Genomic DNA, 17,725 nt, shown 5'->3' on the forward strand with positions numbered 1-17,725 from the left:
TGAGACTTTGTAAGAGGTTATCTTAATACAGTTATGGGTTTCCTGAGAGTTTGGTTAACCTCCTAATTACATATAAAATCGCCTTGCAAATAGTAACACTAAATGTTTTGGACATAAATTTGACTCCGGTTCTTATCTTTACTGCCAGTCTCTGCCATAGCTTTGTTTTTATTTTTTATCTTATTTTAAAAATTATCAGTAATCTAACAGGAAACAAGAATATTTGAAGAGAAGCTTTTATATTCTTCATGCTCATAGAGTGACATGGACTCTTTTACCCGTGAGTAGTACAGTTATGAAGAAAGAGAACCTACTTTTGAATCGAAAAGGCTTGGGCTCTGCCAATGACTAGCATGTAACTCTCAGAAATCACCTCACCTCTCTGAGGCTCAGTTTACCTCATCTGTAGACTGGGCACAAGGTTACAATTTTCAGGTTTGTGCTAATGACTAGAGTTTACCAGTGCAAAGTCCTCATCACAGTGTGTGGCAGGTCCCGGATGCTCAGGAAACAATAGCTATAATCATTACCATGATGATACTGGCAATTTGGTGGACACCAGGTTTTACATAAAAGGTCTCACTTTAAAACTGATAAATGTCATAGCTACTGAAGAGGAATTTTAAAAATGCTTATCAGAACTTCTAAGGCCACAAATGTACATGAAATAAAATTTTATGCCTTTGGTTTCAGGGCCAGTATATATTAATTTCAGATAAGAATTATTTTATTTTTTAACATCATTAGGTATAGATATCCTGTACTAATACCAAAAATTTAAAAAATTTATATAATTTACTTATGTAATTTATGCAATGAATTTATTATTTATTTTATAAATAATATTTAATATTCATTGCATAAATATTTATTTATTGCTTACATTTAACCAAATTTGTGTAATTTAATTGTACTTGTGAGACAGTGTAAATTCCATTAGTAAGTTTTATTTGAATGATTATAAATGTGATTCTATTATCAGCCCCAAATTTTTAAATAATAAATTTAGTTATGACATATTATTCAAATACCTAAATGTATCTTTGAACTTTGCATGTTGATTTACTTGTATAAAATGACATAGCTGAGGATGTCTGTTTTATAAAGCTATATTAAATCCTCAAAAAATTGAACAGCAGAAAAATCTTTCCAAATTTTGTGAAATGACATTATTTTTGTTGTTTACATGTAGCTCAGCCTATTTTAATGCTTGTGTATATGCTAAAATAAAAATTACATATTCTGAAAATGTACCAAGTCTTTTATAACAGACTTGGTACATGCTTTGAAAGTAGCACATTCTGCAAACCATTTAATCAATTTACATAATCGTATATTCAAAGTGCCTTTCCAAAGCATATTTACCTATATTTTATCCCCAAGGAAATTTGAATTTTATGTAAGTATGTATATGTCATTTTTGTATTTCTCTTGAAAAGTCATAGTTAACATTCTATAAAGACTTCCATTAGTATTAATTCAACAGATTAATTTCAGAGAATGATATTTTAATTAAACTCTTGGGTGTTTTTTTTTTAACCTTTTATAGAAATGCTATATCATACCTGTTAATAAGGTTAATCTTCAATGAAAAGATAATCTTGCCTATCCACACATAACCTCCTATGCACATAGGATTTTTAAAGATGAGATGAGTTCAGTTATTCAGTGAAGGACATTCTCTGATTCTACAAATGAGAAAGAAAACTGGTGACATGCAGATAAAGAGAATCAACCTAGTTTTAAAGCTTATTGCTTTGTATTTTTGTCTTATGAACTTTGAATTGAACTTCTGCACGGGATCTGATCTGGATGAAATGTCATATCTGAGACTAATCCTTATCTCCTAAACGTTTCCTTTGTTTCTTGGATTCTTTGGGCTTTACCCTCTTATTTTATTGTGAGTGGCCCAGAGCTTTGATCTTCAATAAGCTCTGGCTTGCAACACAAACCTTTGCTTTGGTATGACACACAGAGGGACATGGGTATACTCAGAAAATCTAAATAGACAAGAGGTTACTTCTTCTGTGGTTAGGGCTGAAGGCAAATGGGGTAACTTCAGAATTTATTGTCTCCCATTACATTATGGGAAACTAAAAATTCACACGGGTATTTTAACTTTAAGAAAGCACACCTGTGAGAACAAGTTTGATGTACAGTGTATATCTGTTTCTCATTTCATTTGCAATTGTTTCTTGAGTTTTAAGAACGAAAGTTTTGCCCTTTGTATTGCTGCAGACAGAAACATGTCGAGCCATCTTTCAGATTCCAAATTCCTTTCTGGTTAAAAAATTACATTAAGATAGTTTTGAAATGGTACAGTAAGTCTAAACATTATGGATATACTAAACACAGACTATATCATTCATACGTTTTCTTTAGCCTCAATAATAACTAGAAATGCCAAGTGCATACTATAAATAGAAGTTGTAAGTATTTTGTTTGCAAATAATATTTCCTATTTCCTGACTATTTAAAATTGTTCTTACTTTAAAGAAAAAAATGGTCCATAAAAATTTATGAACCATATAATTCATTTTATCCTCAGTTTCAGAGAATATACTCAATAATCCTATATTGAAGGCATGTATTTAGACTAAGAGACATCTATACATGTTAGATATATGTACAATGCACCTCTAAAACTGGGGGTATCATAAATAGAATGTTTCGACACTCAGATTACCCTAAAGATGCTTGAGGAGAACTTCAAAGGGTTTCCTCCTTCAAGGAGATCTACTAATAAGTTAACTATAAGCATATAAGTAGTAGTTTTGTAAGGCAATTTTTGGGGGGCTGGGGGGGGGCCTTTGTTCAAGCAAAAACTGTTACTTACCATGCCAGATCCAGCCATATGACTCTATCGATGGCAAGTTTATCGTTTTGAGATGGAGACAAACACTTTTATGTCCCTCAAAATAAAAACAACTAAGATGTTGATTTTACACATTTAATAAATGAGTAATTAGGACGGAAACATTTTATTTGCCAGCATCAGACATTTCCCTAACAGACATTTCTACTAACATTTTCATGACATTTTAGCTGAAAGGACCAGGTCAGAAACATATGGGTAGACAGCTCCAAACCACAGGTTATGTTTTATGCTGAGGAATCAGTCCTGTTACCACGACTCTGATGGCAGTCTTTTACTCCCAAGAATCAGAGACTTTCAGTATGTTGCTCTTTCTTTATGTATTTACGTACATACTGATATTTTTTTAAACTGGGACTCACCCGCTCGTTCCCAAACAAGCACTGAACTTTGTGAGTTCATAACCTGAATCCAAGCTGTAGGTGATGTTTGTAATTCTAAAAATGCCGACATTTGTCATTGTGAATTATGTTTCCTTTAGGAAATTCCTTTACTAAAGAGAGGCAGTCATTTTTGACACTAATCAGATGCCTCGGTGCTGCCCCTCTTGCTGAATGAGGCCAGGCTTTCTAGGTTATTAGTATTTAAAAAGAAATAACCATTGAGTGTAGCATTTCAGTAAATAATGACCTACAAGACTCATTAGGCATATTCCACAAGTTTTCCCACCCATGGCAATGATTAACTTAGAAAACACTACAGGGCTTTTCTGGTGTCAGCTGAGCGGGGTTTGTAGTTCCTCATTCACATTTTTTCACTTAATCCGATGGCTTTGAATTCCTTTGCCTTGCAAGTTCCTATATATATAAAGATTAGAAACTGCTTTTGGCTATGCGGAATTACATGCTTTTAGATGAAATTCAATCCATTGTAAAAGGTTTTGTTCAGAGCAACACTATTTATCCCTTGTTGAATTTGGATGACACAGAGAAGAACATTAGTTCACTGGGAACAGAAATTGTGTTACCCAATTTAAAAAAGCTGTAGCAATAATTTTGGGAAAGACTAGAAAAATTAAACACGGGTGAGTTTATTTAAGCCTTTTAAGGAAAAGAGGAAATACCGGAAGATAATTAAAAGTGCAGGGCCAACTTTCCCTCTGGAATGTCTTTGACTCGCCTGCCTTTTATATAGGTTATGTCATAATGAAGGCTGGGAATTGAAAACAAATTTTGGGTATTTAAGGAAGTGATGGGTTTTTCTGATTCTTAGTGGTCATCTTTGAGTAAGACAGATTTTAAAAAATCTTCAGGAGTGAAAAGGAAAAAATATTTGGGTCTCATGAACTACTGGAAATGTGTGTGTGTGTGTGTGTGTGTGTGTGTTTCAAATATAATAGGTTACAAACTTGGAGAAGTCCTGAAAAGTGACCACTGCCCCCTAAATAATTTATCTGACCACTTACAGACCAGAGGGGAGGCTCCTCTCTGAGATGCTTGATATTTGGCTGCAGAATTCCAACGAAACAGAAGCATGGAGGGTGGGGGTTGGGGTGGGGAGCGGAAGTAAGAAAGGTGTTCACCTATTACCCACAGAGGAAAATGCTGAACAAATATTTCATTTGTTCATATAGCAGGATTAAAATGTTTGTTCCCTGTGGAGCACAGGCATAAATCCTTAGACAATCTGCAAAATTTGTTGAAGGATCACTTGAACTTAATGGTAACACATTCTTGGGGCTTTTGAGAGACACATTTTTACATCCTTACACCCTTTTCAACTAACAGAAAGGCAAAGCACCCAAGGGACCTCCTTCATTGTCCTCAGTGTCCTCTGCCGTTCACATCTTAATTTCTTCCCAGATGCATTTAGCAGGTTTTTGTTTTGGTTCAGTAAATGAGTTTCACCTCAAAGTAGCCATGTCCCTCCCACTTCTGAGCCCACTTTTAATGGATAACCCTTACTTCCTTGTTTCCCAGTCTTCCCCCTAAACACATTTGTTGCTCCACTGTGTTTAATATTAGCATTGAATGGTTCTCAGGATTCATTCAAAGATGGTAAATGAGTTTTTTTTCCCCCCCATTTAATTTACTTGGCTGGAAGTCGTTCATATAAAAAAGATGCCGGGAAAAGAAAATGAGCAGACATTCTAGGGTAGTGAGGTAACTATTGAGCAGAGGCAGTTCCAGAAGGTTCCACTCAGAGTGGGCTTCGGTGTTGTGGAGCAGGAATCTCCCAGATCCTGGCTCAGTGCCCTGGGATAGAAAGGGTGACATAAATATTTAACCCCTCTCCAGTGGACTCTTCTCAACACCAATAAGTATTATTGACTAATTGACTATTTGCTCCAGGAAGATATTTTGTTTAGAAACTTCTTTTTTAAGACCAAAAAAGCCCATTCCTTCATTGAGCTGAGAGACCCAGGCTTCTCTGACTAACCTGTTGAAGAGGAAACCGGAAATGCTCAACCAAAGCATGCAGATGGCTATTTCATGTGCGCCCAACTCATACTCTGGCTGGGGAAGTTAATATCGCCAGAAAAAAACACAGCACAGAAGCTCTGAGGGGGCCAGTCCACCACCTCCCCAGGGCGGTGGGTGCTTGGTGAAAGCTTGCTGACTGGATGAATGAGCTATCCTGCAAGCTGTGGCTGCCAAGTCTTTGGCTTGTTCCTTTTTGATGTCATTTGTATTAGGTCTGAGATTTGCTTTGAAATCACAGGAAGAAAGGCTCTATATAAACTAAATGGCCATTGTTTTGGCTAATATTATTATGTCACACCCATCCCCCATTCCCTCCCAGACAACAATTGAACCAAAGCAATGTTTGTCACATGACACCCGAGGTCAAGGGAGTTCACCTCCCTGCCTTTAGCTTGGCATTATGTAAACCACTGAAATAAAGGCAACTGTTTCTTTGGAGGTACACACTTAATAAAAACACAATTTGAGATGAGAGGGCAGAGGAGGGACATTGTTCTGTTTCCTCCACAAGAGGAACCAAGTCTCCTGCAAATTCCATTTTTGCCTTCGATGAAGTTAACAGCAAAAGGATTGTGGACTTCCAGGTTGTTGTGGAAGGAAGGGCCTGACCTCACCTGCACCAGGTGATTTCTGTTTGTCTCATGCAAGAGGCTAAAGTTTCGTCAACACCAGATTCTGGGTGAATTGAGGTTGACTTCTTGGTAATGGTAGGGGCAAAAGGAGGCCATGGATTTTGAGCCTCATGAGAGTATCTCCATGTGCTTGTATTGTATAATTTACAGTGAAAAAAGGAAATGCTCTCACACATCCCTAAATATTGATGAGAAGTGTACCCTTCTCATGCTCCTGGGTCTTCATGTTTACCATATATCTATACAGCAGATATTTATTTAGCATCTTTTTGGGTCAGGCTGATGTCAGACAGACATGATTCTACCTTCCTCAAGTTCCTATGTTTAGCATTGAAACAATTATCAGTAAACACAAGAACTCTCATACTCTAAACTACTATATTCAGAAGCTGAAGACTGCTTCATAATAATAATGAAGAAGAGGTAGAGGAGGAAAAGGAAAAGAAAGAAAAATAAAAGAGAAGAAAATGAAAGAAAAGAAAATAATACATAAGGCATCAACCAAGAATGAACCAAAAAAGAAAACCTAGGGACTGTGTTAATCAGTAGCAGAAAGGTCAGCCCGATCCTCAAATCCACCGGGCCGCCTTATGACACCCTATCACATAGTATTTGTTTAAGGGACACTCTAGAGTGGGAAACAGTGGGAGAGCCACGATTTGGGTCAGGCTGCAGATGTTTGCTATTCTTTGGGGAGTTCCCTTCCCTAATAAACACCTGCTGAGGTAACAGGGAATTGTGGCAGCCACAGAGAAAGCATAGAAGGGGCCTCCCATTCATCTTGCAAGAGCAAGTTTGGGCCACAAATTCAATACCCTTTTGCTTATAAGAACCCTTCCCTGGTGACACTGAGCCTATTTACCTTAGTCATCCACTGCCAGTGGTGGGAGACCCCCAGTAGAAAGGAGGGAAGAGGCCACACCCAATAAAAGAACATCCTTTCCTGCCCATGGTCCTGTTTTTCCAGATGTATCTATGAGCAGTGCTTGGGCATAGCAAGCCATGAAAATAAGGATGCTGCATAAATTAGTAAAAATATTGCCCGAGGAGTAAGCCAATGGCTTCCAGGGCAGGTGGGGGACACAGTGGAGCAGAGTGACCAGTGGGATGGGTGGTGTTCAAACCTGGCCCAGTGGATGGGGTGGGCCCCACTTCCCGGGAAGCTGCAGCTTAGTATCGCCGTGGGGGAATCATGGGACCAGTGTTGCTCAATCTTCTGAGTTTTTCAAGAGGAGCCAGAAGTCTAGACTTCTGTGTGAAATACCATTTAAAAAAAAAAAAATCTCATTTTAAAAATGTTGCTATCAGTATTTTTTTCAACACTGTGGACCAAACAGACATATCTGTGGGCCAGATGCAGCCCAGGTCTGCTACTTTATAGCTCTAGCTTAGCTGAAAACAAAGAGGACTGGATTGGGGAAAACAACTCGAAGAACATAAATTTGGAAAAGTGTTTTTCTGTCCATATTCATGAACTCTTCTGGCTTATGTCACTTGGAGAATATGCAAGGCTGGGGTGGTCTAGGCACCTCGTGAGGTGCTCTTGTTGGGGCCTCTCTTGGGCTTTCTGCTGTCTTCTCAGAACAGGTATCTCCTTAGTTCCAGGATGCCAGGACTCTCCCCAGGGTTAATGCGTGTGCTCACTTCTTCTGAGTTGATGGAAGGACATTAAAATGCTTTTGTGTGGTGGGTCATTCTACCTGGAGATCAACAGAGGTACCAACGAGGCCATGCTCTGAGAATGATCACAAGCAACAGTACGGCACTAAAATGTATTTAATTATAAGTTGTGGGGAGGGGTGGAGAACGGAGGCCTGATATCACTCTGGGAATAAGAGAAAAATGACTTTTCACTCCAGTCAGTACAAAGCAAATTTCTAGGGTGTGACCTGCAGAGAACATCTGTGACCTTCTTTATTTCAGAAGTTCCAGGAGGAGGCTATGGCTCTGGCTGCCACCGCCGGTTGAGCTGGTCAGCAGGAAGCTTGGCCTGCCAGAAAAACAAGGAAAGGAACAAGAAAGGCTTTTTTCCAACTTATCCAGATGCCTCAGAGCCTAGAGCCTATGGGCCAAAGAGACTGATTTTAATGAGCTTATCGTTACCAGTCTGTAGTAGATATGGTAGGCTACCTGATGCTATAACAAATAAACCCCAAACCTCAGTGGCTTTAACACAGTAAAAGTTCATAAGTTTTATGTAGGCAAAATCTACTGGGTATTCAGAGGGTGGCTTCTGTGGGGCTTTCACCCAAGAATTCGGATCCAGCTCCTCCCATTTAGGGTCTCTGCTGGGATAAGCAAAGAGAGAGCATCAACCAGCCTGTCTTAGAGCCAGGCCTAGGAGTGGCAATCTTTGCTTCTGTCACATTTTGCTGTCCAGAACGTAGTCACATGGACAGAAGCTGTTTACCCTGCTATTGTCTGCAGGGGAGGAAGCAGTGTATGAACATAAAGTCATCCTGACACACTGCCTGTTGACCATCTGAGCAGAGGAGGGAGAATTGTACTAACATGTTCTTCTCCCCTCACCTCCCTATCCCCCCTTGCTTTTCTCTCCTTTTCTCTCTTTCCCCTCATCTTTTTTCTCTCTCATGCTGATTATGACTGGCTAACTACAAGAACAGTGAAGCCCAACTGCTAGGCTTTCTATGAGGTTGAACTTGAAAAATCAAAGAAGAAGCATAATGGTTTCATTCAGATTGGATCATAAAAGCTAATTTGTCTTTAGCCTATTACTTAATTTCTTGCTTGATAGAGTTGTTTTCAAAGAACTCTTATTCCTTCTCCTTCTTAGTAAGTTTAAACTCATATGAACACAAAGACCGATAAAAGATATATGTGGACAATTCCAATTAAACATGCACCTAGGTTTTTCTGACCAAGACAAATTATTTAATTCATTAATTCATTGCACTTTTAAAGTGGCTTTCATCATAGGACATAATGGTACTTTACAAATAATTAAGTCATTAATATTTATCCCCATGAGTTTTTGAGGTAGCTGAGCCAAACGTCAAACTTCTTTAGTTTATAGGGGAGAAACTGAGTCACAGAACTAAGAGATTAGTCCATGGTCACCTTCACAAGTAATCATTGCCAAAAGCTCCTAAGACTCTTAATCATTTAATTCCCCAAAGCAGATCAGAACTTAAACCCCTTACATTACTCCTACAAAAACTAAACTGTATTTATGTGTTGGGTATTTTTAAATATGCATTTTTGAATCATTGCCACTAAAATGACAGGCCCTTTGTCTTAATTCAGAAATGGTTAGAACATATATTTTAAGAGTTTGCTCAATCAAAGACAAGATTTTGAAAGCCACAAAGTCATGCTAGTTGTCCAAGCAAGCGGGTCCTCTTGGTTTATGAATCTGGCTTCATGGTGAACCTGTGTTCCTATAAAGCCTGGCCTTGAAATGCAATTTACAGAGTATCAGTAAGAAGTGCTGTTCTTACTGATGTGCCAACAGTGTATGTGGGGAGACAATTATCTTCTAACCAAATTAGGTGAAAAATATCTATTTAATGCACTGTATATAGAATTGTCAAATTAAATAGATTTTTGAGTGGGCTTAAAGTGACATTTTTGGGGGAGGGTTTATTGACCAGATGCAGTGAATCCGAGATCAATTAATTTTGCTTTGAAGTTTGTTCTTGATCCAGATCTTCAATAAGAAGGTAGTTTCCAAATCACTGGTCTGTGAACACTGCTTGTGATTAATTACCCTTTTATAATCTTAGGAATTCTGTTCTTTGCTATATTTTGAATAACTCAGACTCCATGGGGAGTTGTATTTTGGCTGGTATTTTTGGAACGGCTAATAAACACCTACTTCCTGTTTTTCTTACTACTGTGTATAGCAAAATTGTAAAATTACTTGTATTGCCATCTCTGTTTCTTGTGTTTAACCAGCCCTGATTTATGTTGTGGACTAATCTGCATTAAAGAGTCTTTGCCAACACATTTCTCATAGCTTCAAAATGTAAGATACTGTGTCTGACTATTGCAATACAAACTTGGAAGATGATAGAAGAAAGTATTTCATTTCATCAGCACAGAAAGATTAGACTTTTAGTATCTTGGGCCCCAAATAATTCTTGGAAAGAAGCTAAGTGTATTTTTATTTTGTTTCTTACATATTTTTTGAGTTCAGTAGTTTTATTCTTTTTGGAAAATGTGATGGGATAGAAAATACTTTTCTGTTTTCCTTTGAGGTGCAGTTTTTCTTGCTAAAGTCTAAACAGCATATTTAACCAATGGTAAATACTATTATTATTATTATTACTAATCTCAGGTTTTTATTTTATTTTTATTTTTTAAATTTTATTTTTAACTTTTTATTATTTTAAATAATTTTTACTTTTTAATTACAGTTGACATACAATATTATATTAATTTCAGGTGTACAACATAGTGATTAGACATTTCCATAATCTGTGAAGTGACTAATAAGTTTAGTACCCATCTGGCACTATACATAGTTATTATAATATTATTGACTTGCTTAATATTATTTCTCTTGTATTCCCTATGTTGTAATGTTATATTCCCTTGACTATTTTTATAATTGACAATTTTCACATCTCAATCCCTTCCCTTTTTTTACCCATCTATCTTCCCAACCCCCTTCCTATCTGGCAACCATCAAAACGTTCTCTGTATCTATGAATCTGTTTCTGTTTTGTTAGTTCATTTATTTTTTTATATCTCACATATAATTGAAGTCATATGGTATTTGTCTTGCTCTGTTTGACTTATTTCCCTGAGCACAATACCCTCTAAGTCCATCCATGTTGTTGCAGATGGCAAGATTTCATTCTTTTTTTATGGCTGAGTAATATTCCTTTGTATATATGTACTACCTTTTTATACATTCATCTGCTGATGGACACTTAGATTGCTTCCATATCTTCACTATTGTAAGTGATGCTGCAATTAGCATAGGTATGCTCATGTCTTTTCAAACTAGCATTCTGGGTTTCTTCAGATAAGTACCCAGGAGTGGAATTGCTAGGTTCTTCCTTGTTTCTTGCTATAGCCTTTGTTTTAAAGCCTATTTTTTTCTGATATAAGTATTTCTACCCTCATTTTTTTATTTTGTTTTGTTTCTATTTGTATGAAATATCTTTTTTCATCCCTTTACCTTCAGTCTGTGTGGGTCTCTTGTTCCCTTACCCATTTAGGTGCCTTATATCTTTTGATTGGAGCATTTACTCCATTTACACTTAAAGTAATTATTGATAGGTGTGTAATTATTGCCACTTTATAATTAATATTTTTTATTTTTTCTTCTTCTTAAAGAAGTTTCATCAGCATTCCTTATAATACTGGTTTGGTAGTGATGAACTCCTTTAGCTTTTTCTTGTCTGGAATACTCATCTCAGGTTTTTAATTTACAAAATACTCTTATTGCATTTGTTGCACACATTAGCCTGGCCAGCACTGAAACCTCCAGCTGGTGTTGTGTCGTCTGTAGGCTCAAGTCGAAGTCCAGGAAGTTGCTGACTTAAGATAGGTTGGGGCCTCCCACAGGAGCCCGGGAGAACTGGCCTGTGTCTAGCACTAGCTCCGAGAAGAGGTGGCTTTCTTTGCCTTGCAAGTCCAGACAGTTATCGAGTGAATGATCAACAGATATTCATTTTCCTTTGCTGAGAGAAAAGTATAGAGAGTTAATGAGTTATTAGTGCCCTGGAATCTCTACCCCTTTTCTGCTCTCCTACCAGACCTCCAGCACATGCTCCTGGTGACTGAGATTGGAATGGAAAGGTTGAAAATGACATGTGATGTTGCTCAGGAACAGTCTATGAATTAGGCACTGCACTGTGATGGAGCAGTAATACCCTTGGACTTGGGCAATTGGGCCCTCCTGGGACCCCGTTTTTGGTGGATGCTGCTCAGAGCCTTTTCTGCTTTGCTTCTAACCAATGGGGCAAGACATTTTGGGGCTTAAGAAGCATGCACCCAGAGCTCATGCCCAATCCCTCTATAATCTGGGTACTGAGACTAGATAATTCCTGTCCAAATGACCCTAATATTTTTTCCAGGGCCTATGAAGGCCTTTTTCCTCATCTGTGCTCCTGAGAGTGGCGTGTGTGTGTTGAGAGAATGGAGTTTGGACATGAGGAATAGGGTATCCACACACATGCACCCCAGGTCCTCACAATGCAGGATGGATCCAGTTATGGGAACAAAGGCAAGAAGCCAATACTGGAGACCTTCAGTATTTTCTTGCCCTGGTCAGGAGACGTTAGGGGCAGTCCCATTGTGCGGGGCCAAAGGAAAGGTGGAGCTTAAAGCCTCCACTGTGCACCCCAAGTTTCCATCCTTTTCTCTTCCAGTTTCTTTGCTCTCTTAACAACATTTTTATATCTTCACCTCTCACCTCTCTGCAGTTGACTGCTCAAACCACCTTTCTAACCTCTCTAATCCCTACTCCCACTTTCAACGGCCATCTTGTTTTTTCTCCTGGAAGGTTCTATCAGCACCTCAAAGGCAACATTGGAAACCCGAATGAAAATCAGAATCTCCTACAACCAGCTCTTATTTTTGAGATCTCTTCTTCGGCCAACCACACCAGCTTCTGTAATTATCCAGCCAGCTGTATTCAGAACCAGGTTTTACTTTTTGCTCTCCCCTCTGCCTTCATTTACTTTATTCAAAATGAATGAATGAATTCTGAATGTGAGGCAGATTATCACTGTGCAAAATCTCTCATTTGCTGCTGCCTCCTGCTCACTAGCAGACCTTGCCAACTCATCACCTCATTTTGCTCCAACCAGCTTCCTCCATGTGGCCAGACTCATCTTCCCAGAGGACAGCAGCCCTCATATCACTCCCCTGCTCAAGAGCCTTAAAGAAGTCTCATTTGCTGAGCAAATTTAGCAAAAACTCATTAGCCAGTTCTTTAATTTTTTAAAGTTTCTTTGATATATATTCTCTCTCCTATCAAACCATTGTATTCCCTCAAGATCAATTTAAAATAATACCAAGAAGCTTATCTTGAGTTCTCAACTATAGTGAATATTTTTTCTTCATTTAATGCCTGTTTTATTGTATAATATTTCAAATAGGCAAGATTTGAGAATAATATGATGAACAGCAAATCACTGGTACAGATTGGCAGAGGGGACTGCCCAAGGAGACACTCAGCTGTGAGCCATCAGTAGTCTATGCTCCTGGCAACTGGAAGTACAAAGCGGGACCTGGGTGGTTATACCGCAGTATCCACTCCATGCATTATTAAGATCCAGTCAATTAATCAAACTATTGTGATTACAAATACTGGTGCTGGGGTGAGAGAGCCCTGGGATTGAATCCCAGATCAACAACTCATCCTGCTAGGTAACCTTGGACAAGTTAACTGTACGTAGTGTTATTCATGATATTCTTTCAACAGATATTCATTGAGTACTTGAGAGTACCTTCCTTGAGATTATTGTGAGGGTTAAGTGAATGAATACTCTTAACTACTCAACCCAGCTTCTGGTACATGTTTAACGCTTGATAAACAGTGACTATTATTTATTATGATTAATAATACTGTGGGTAAAAGCCAGTGTTACTTTGGCTCTGCCAGTGTAGTACAGCAAGAAACTTTCTTGGAATGTGCTTCTGTGGCTTTCTTAGATAAATGCAGTGCTCTGAGGTTAGTGGGATTTATTCTCTAGTCTAAGCCAGTAAATACCTTAGCTGTTTAATAAAATATTTCCTGGATTTATATTTAAAACTCAACTGACTTCCCACTTCTCAAGACCAGTTGTTATTTTTCTCTTCCTATCTTCATATGACTTAATCCCTATAACAAACGGGTAATCTCAGACAAGAGAAATAATTCAAATACCCCAATTCTATCAGATGACTGTTGTACCTAGCTTTAGGAGAAAATTCTTTTTTGTTGTTGGTGTTAGGATTGGCAGAATCAAATAAACTTTAGAGCCAAAGGGGTCCGCAGACCTTAAAGATGATCCAGGGGTAATGGTTTTCATTTTTGTAAGCAGTAGGAATCATCACCTCCTACCCCCGCCACTTTTTAAATAAATGAGATATTATGCAACAGCCCATTATTTGGAGCAAGAAAACACAGACCAGCTCTGGTTGAAGTTGGGATGAGAAGACTAAAATTCACCCTCTCTACTTTCTCTTTGCAGTCTACATTTTAATATAGCCATCCTTGATATATCTCTTGGTCATAGTTAAAAAAAAATCACTGGTGTAGAGTAACTAATTCATTGTAAAGATGAAAAATGCCTGGTTTTCTTCCTGCCTCCCGTGCCACTTCTTCTGAATCTCTTTTGCTGGGTCCTCCTTCTTCTACCACTGGGGCTCCTCACACTCTGTTCTTGAACCTCTCTTCTTTATACAGTCAGATCTCTGATGATTCTGTACAATGGTATGGCTTTCAGTTCCATTTATATCCTATTGATTCCCAAATTTATATCTCCAGCCCAGACCTCTGTCCTGAACCCCAAACATATTTCCCACTGCCTAATTGAAAGCTGTCTCAGGTATCCAATAGATCGCTCAAAATGAACATAGCCCAAAGGAGATGCCTGCAAAGCTGCTCTGCTTTATTTAATGGTAACTATGTCCTTCTAGTTGTTTGATCCTCAGAGTCCTCATCTCCACTCTTTCTCTGACGATCCACATCCAAGCCACCAGAAATCTTGTGGACTTCACCTTAAACAGACTTTAAATCAGATAATTTCTCCTTCATTGCTGTTAGCCTGTCTCATAGTATCTTTATCGCTCAGCTGCATGATTGCAATAGTATGGTCTCTTAGGGTGATAACATAACTTATCTCTGAACTAAGACACTTTGAAGACTTCAAGGAGAGAGGCATTCATAAGTGTATTAAGACACATTGCCCAGGATTGTTCTTGGCAAACGGGTATAGTCATCCTACCCATAACTCATCTTCCTATCTCTACTCCTGCTACCTTGAAGTTTAATCCTGATATATCAGCCAGATTGCTCCTGTTCAACTGTGGCTTTAGATCATATCACACTGTTCAACCACTTCAATGGACTTCATTTCACTCAAAGTAAAGCTAAAGTCCTTACAAGGTTCTGTGCCATCTGCTCCCTTTTGCCTCCAAACACATTTCCTGACACCCTTCTTCTCCCCCTCTGTCCAGCCGCCTCTCTGCTGTTTTTCAACCATGCCAGGCAGGCTCCCACCTCAGGACATTCCTATTTGCCATTTCTCTGCCTGAATGCCCTTCCCCTGGATGTTTGCATGGCTGCATCCCTCAACCCCTTCAAATGACAGTCGTTGAGGCTGACTCTTATCATGTTATTTTAAATTATAACTACTCTCTTCCACTCCTCATTTCCATTTCTTTGCTAACATTTTGCATAGTACTCTTCTAATATTTTTATAAACTTTACTTCTTAAATATTTACTTTCTGTCTCTTACCAATAGACTATATGCTCCATGTAGATGAGGAACTTTTTGCTTGGTTTCTGCTGTATCTCCTGAGCCTAGAGCAGAGCCTGGCATATAGTTGGAACTCAAAAGATATTTGCTGATAACTGAGCAAAGAAACCAAAAGACTCCAAAGGTTAAAGGGCTTCATTCAGTCACTAGATGAGCTTGTGGAAAGTCTGAATCTGGAGCCGGAGTCCCTGACTTCCCATCTTAAGGGCTTTGGTTTGTATTATAGACCACAACATGCAATGAGATAACAGACCAAACTACTGGTTGTTCAGCTGAGCTCTGTTGTAACTGGGCACTTTATCTTGTTCGGATATGCATGTCATTTCTAAAGTTCATTGCTGAAGGCTAGGTCTATAAATGACATTGGAAACGTATCAAAAAAATTCATGAAGGACTAATTCTTAGAAGTCATTCTTTGTTTTAAGAGCAGTGATGTGAAAACAAATGCAATCCTATTCAGAGGATGATCTGAGGATTTCTGCTTCAATCCTATTGAACTAGAGATTAAAATAGCACTTTTTGTGGTGACTGCCTCAGAAAACAGATTCTAAGAAACTGGCTATGTTTGAGGAAGAGAATGAGAGGCTGGACATGGGGCTCTGCAAATGCTTGGAAATCTGAACTCTGGGGCTCTCTGTAATTCTATTTTCATGCTCCTCTATTTCTTTGAAAATATAAATCTTGCCTTCCTGCAAATATGAGGTGATGAGTGAGTCAAATTAATGTGGGAATTACTGCTGGTAATGTACGACTTTTTTCCATTTCTTATGTCTGAAATGTCTTCCCCACACTCATTCCCAAGCTTCTTCCAAAAAAAAAAAAAAAAAATCCAAAGTTGAATTGTTTTCAATAGTTTGAAATATTTACATGTTGCTTCACCTGCTATATCTTGATTTCAAAATGTTATCAAACTACTTTCATAAGAGTCTGCCTTGAATATCCAGTTAAATTTATAATCATCTGGAGGTAGAGGATAAGTACCTGTGTACCTTTTTTTTCTTAAGTTTCTCTCTTAAAGTTCTTTAATTATCTCAGAAGCGTCAATGAAGAAAATGAGAAGACCTTGATTCCACTTTCAGCTTTCTGTTTACCATCTATATAATCTCTTCAATTCAATTTCCTCATCTGTGAAATGATAATAATCCTATAAAATAAAAAGCTAATATGCAAATTGTCCCCTTGACCAGGAATTTGACTGGGAGTTTGATCAGGGGATGGAGTCAGCTGTCCAACCTCCCTCGGCTCCTCCCCCAGGCCAGCCTGATTGGCCCCGATCAGGGCAGGCTGGCTGACCCCACCCATGCACAAATTTGTGCACCAGGCCTCTAGTAATAATAATAATAATAATAATAATAATAATAGTAAATAAAACTTCAGTTGGCAGGGCAGAACATCAAGTAAATAATATATGTATTAGTAGCCATTGAGTTGTTGGTCTTGAATTCTTACTTTTGAAATAACTTCCCTCTGATGCCCCGCCCACTCCCATCTGCACAGTTTACAATGGCTCAGCTCTTTGCCAGACATATTTGAGCCATATGACCCAGCTTCCCCAGCCAGGAGATTGACAAATGATTCCTGACCAAGGAGGCTCTTTAAACCCTTGAAATTAAGACCAAAAAAAACCCAAAAAAACCCAGTTTCATTTGACTATCCTTTTAAGTTGAGAAGAGACAAACTCAAATGTTTGGTTGGGGACATATTTTCTGTCATGCACCTGAATCAGAGAGAAAGCTGCTCTGCAGTTGAAGAGAATAAAGACAAAAGGAAGAAGGATTTTTTTGGGGTTTCCTGGACCAGAGCATTCTACTTCCTCATTCCTGAGGCCCAGCTGCAATTCTGCCCTGAGGCAGTGAGAAACCCTGGTTCCTACATAATCAACTATTATCATTATTATTTGCTTTATTTAGCTTGAGTTGGTTTCTGTTACAACTGAAGGCATGCTGGTTAATACATTGTATAAGCAATGATTGGTAAATCAGATATAAAGGATGATTACTGAGTAACTGCTTTCTCACTGTTCCACATTCCCTTTTTATGCTTGAGTCCTAGATGGCAGTGAGGATTTTGAAGTGAATCAACATCTGAGCCCTCTACTTCCATCCCAACCTCACACCAAGGCATTCTTTGTTACCACCGGTCACCAAATATCACTTCCTTTGCACTATATCAAGCTGATACAGCTGTTCTGTGGGCAAGGAAGGAATTGGGACTTTTGTGGTAGTGAACTAAGACGGAGTCAGGACAGTAAGAATGCACAGCCCTTGAGAATGACTGTTTCGCCCAAAAGGCTCCTAGAGCAATAATTACTTTCGGGGGTGCTGGCACTGGTGGGTGAGAGGCCAGTGAAGCTG

The sequence above is a fragment of the Myotis nattereri genome (genome assembly GCF_964212035.1).
Source record: "Myotis nattereri genome assembly, chromosome: 1".
NCBI classification, from domain to species: Eukaryota; Metazoa; Chordata; class Mammalia; order Chiroptera; family Vespertilionidae; genus Myotis; species Myotis nattereri.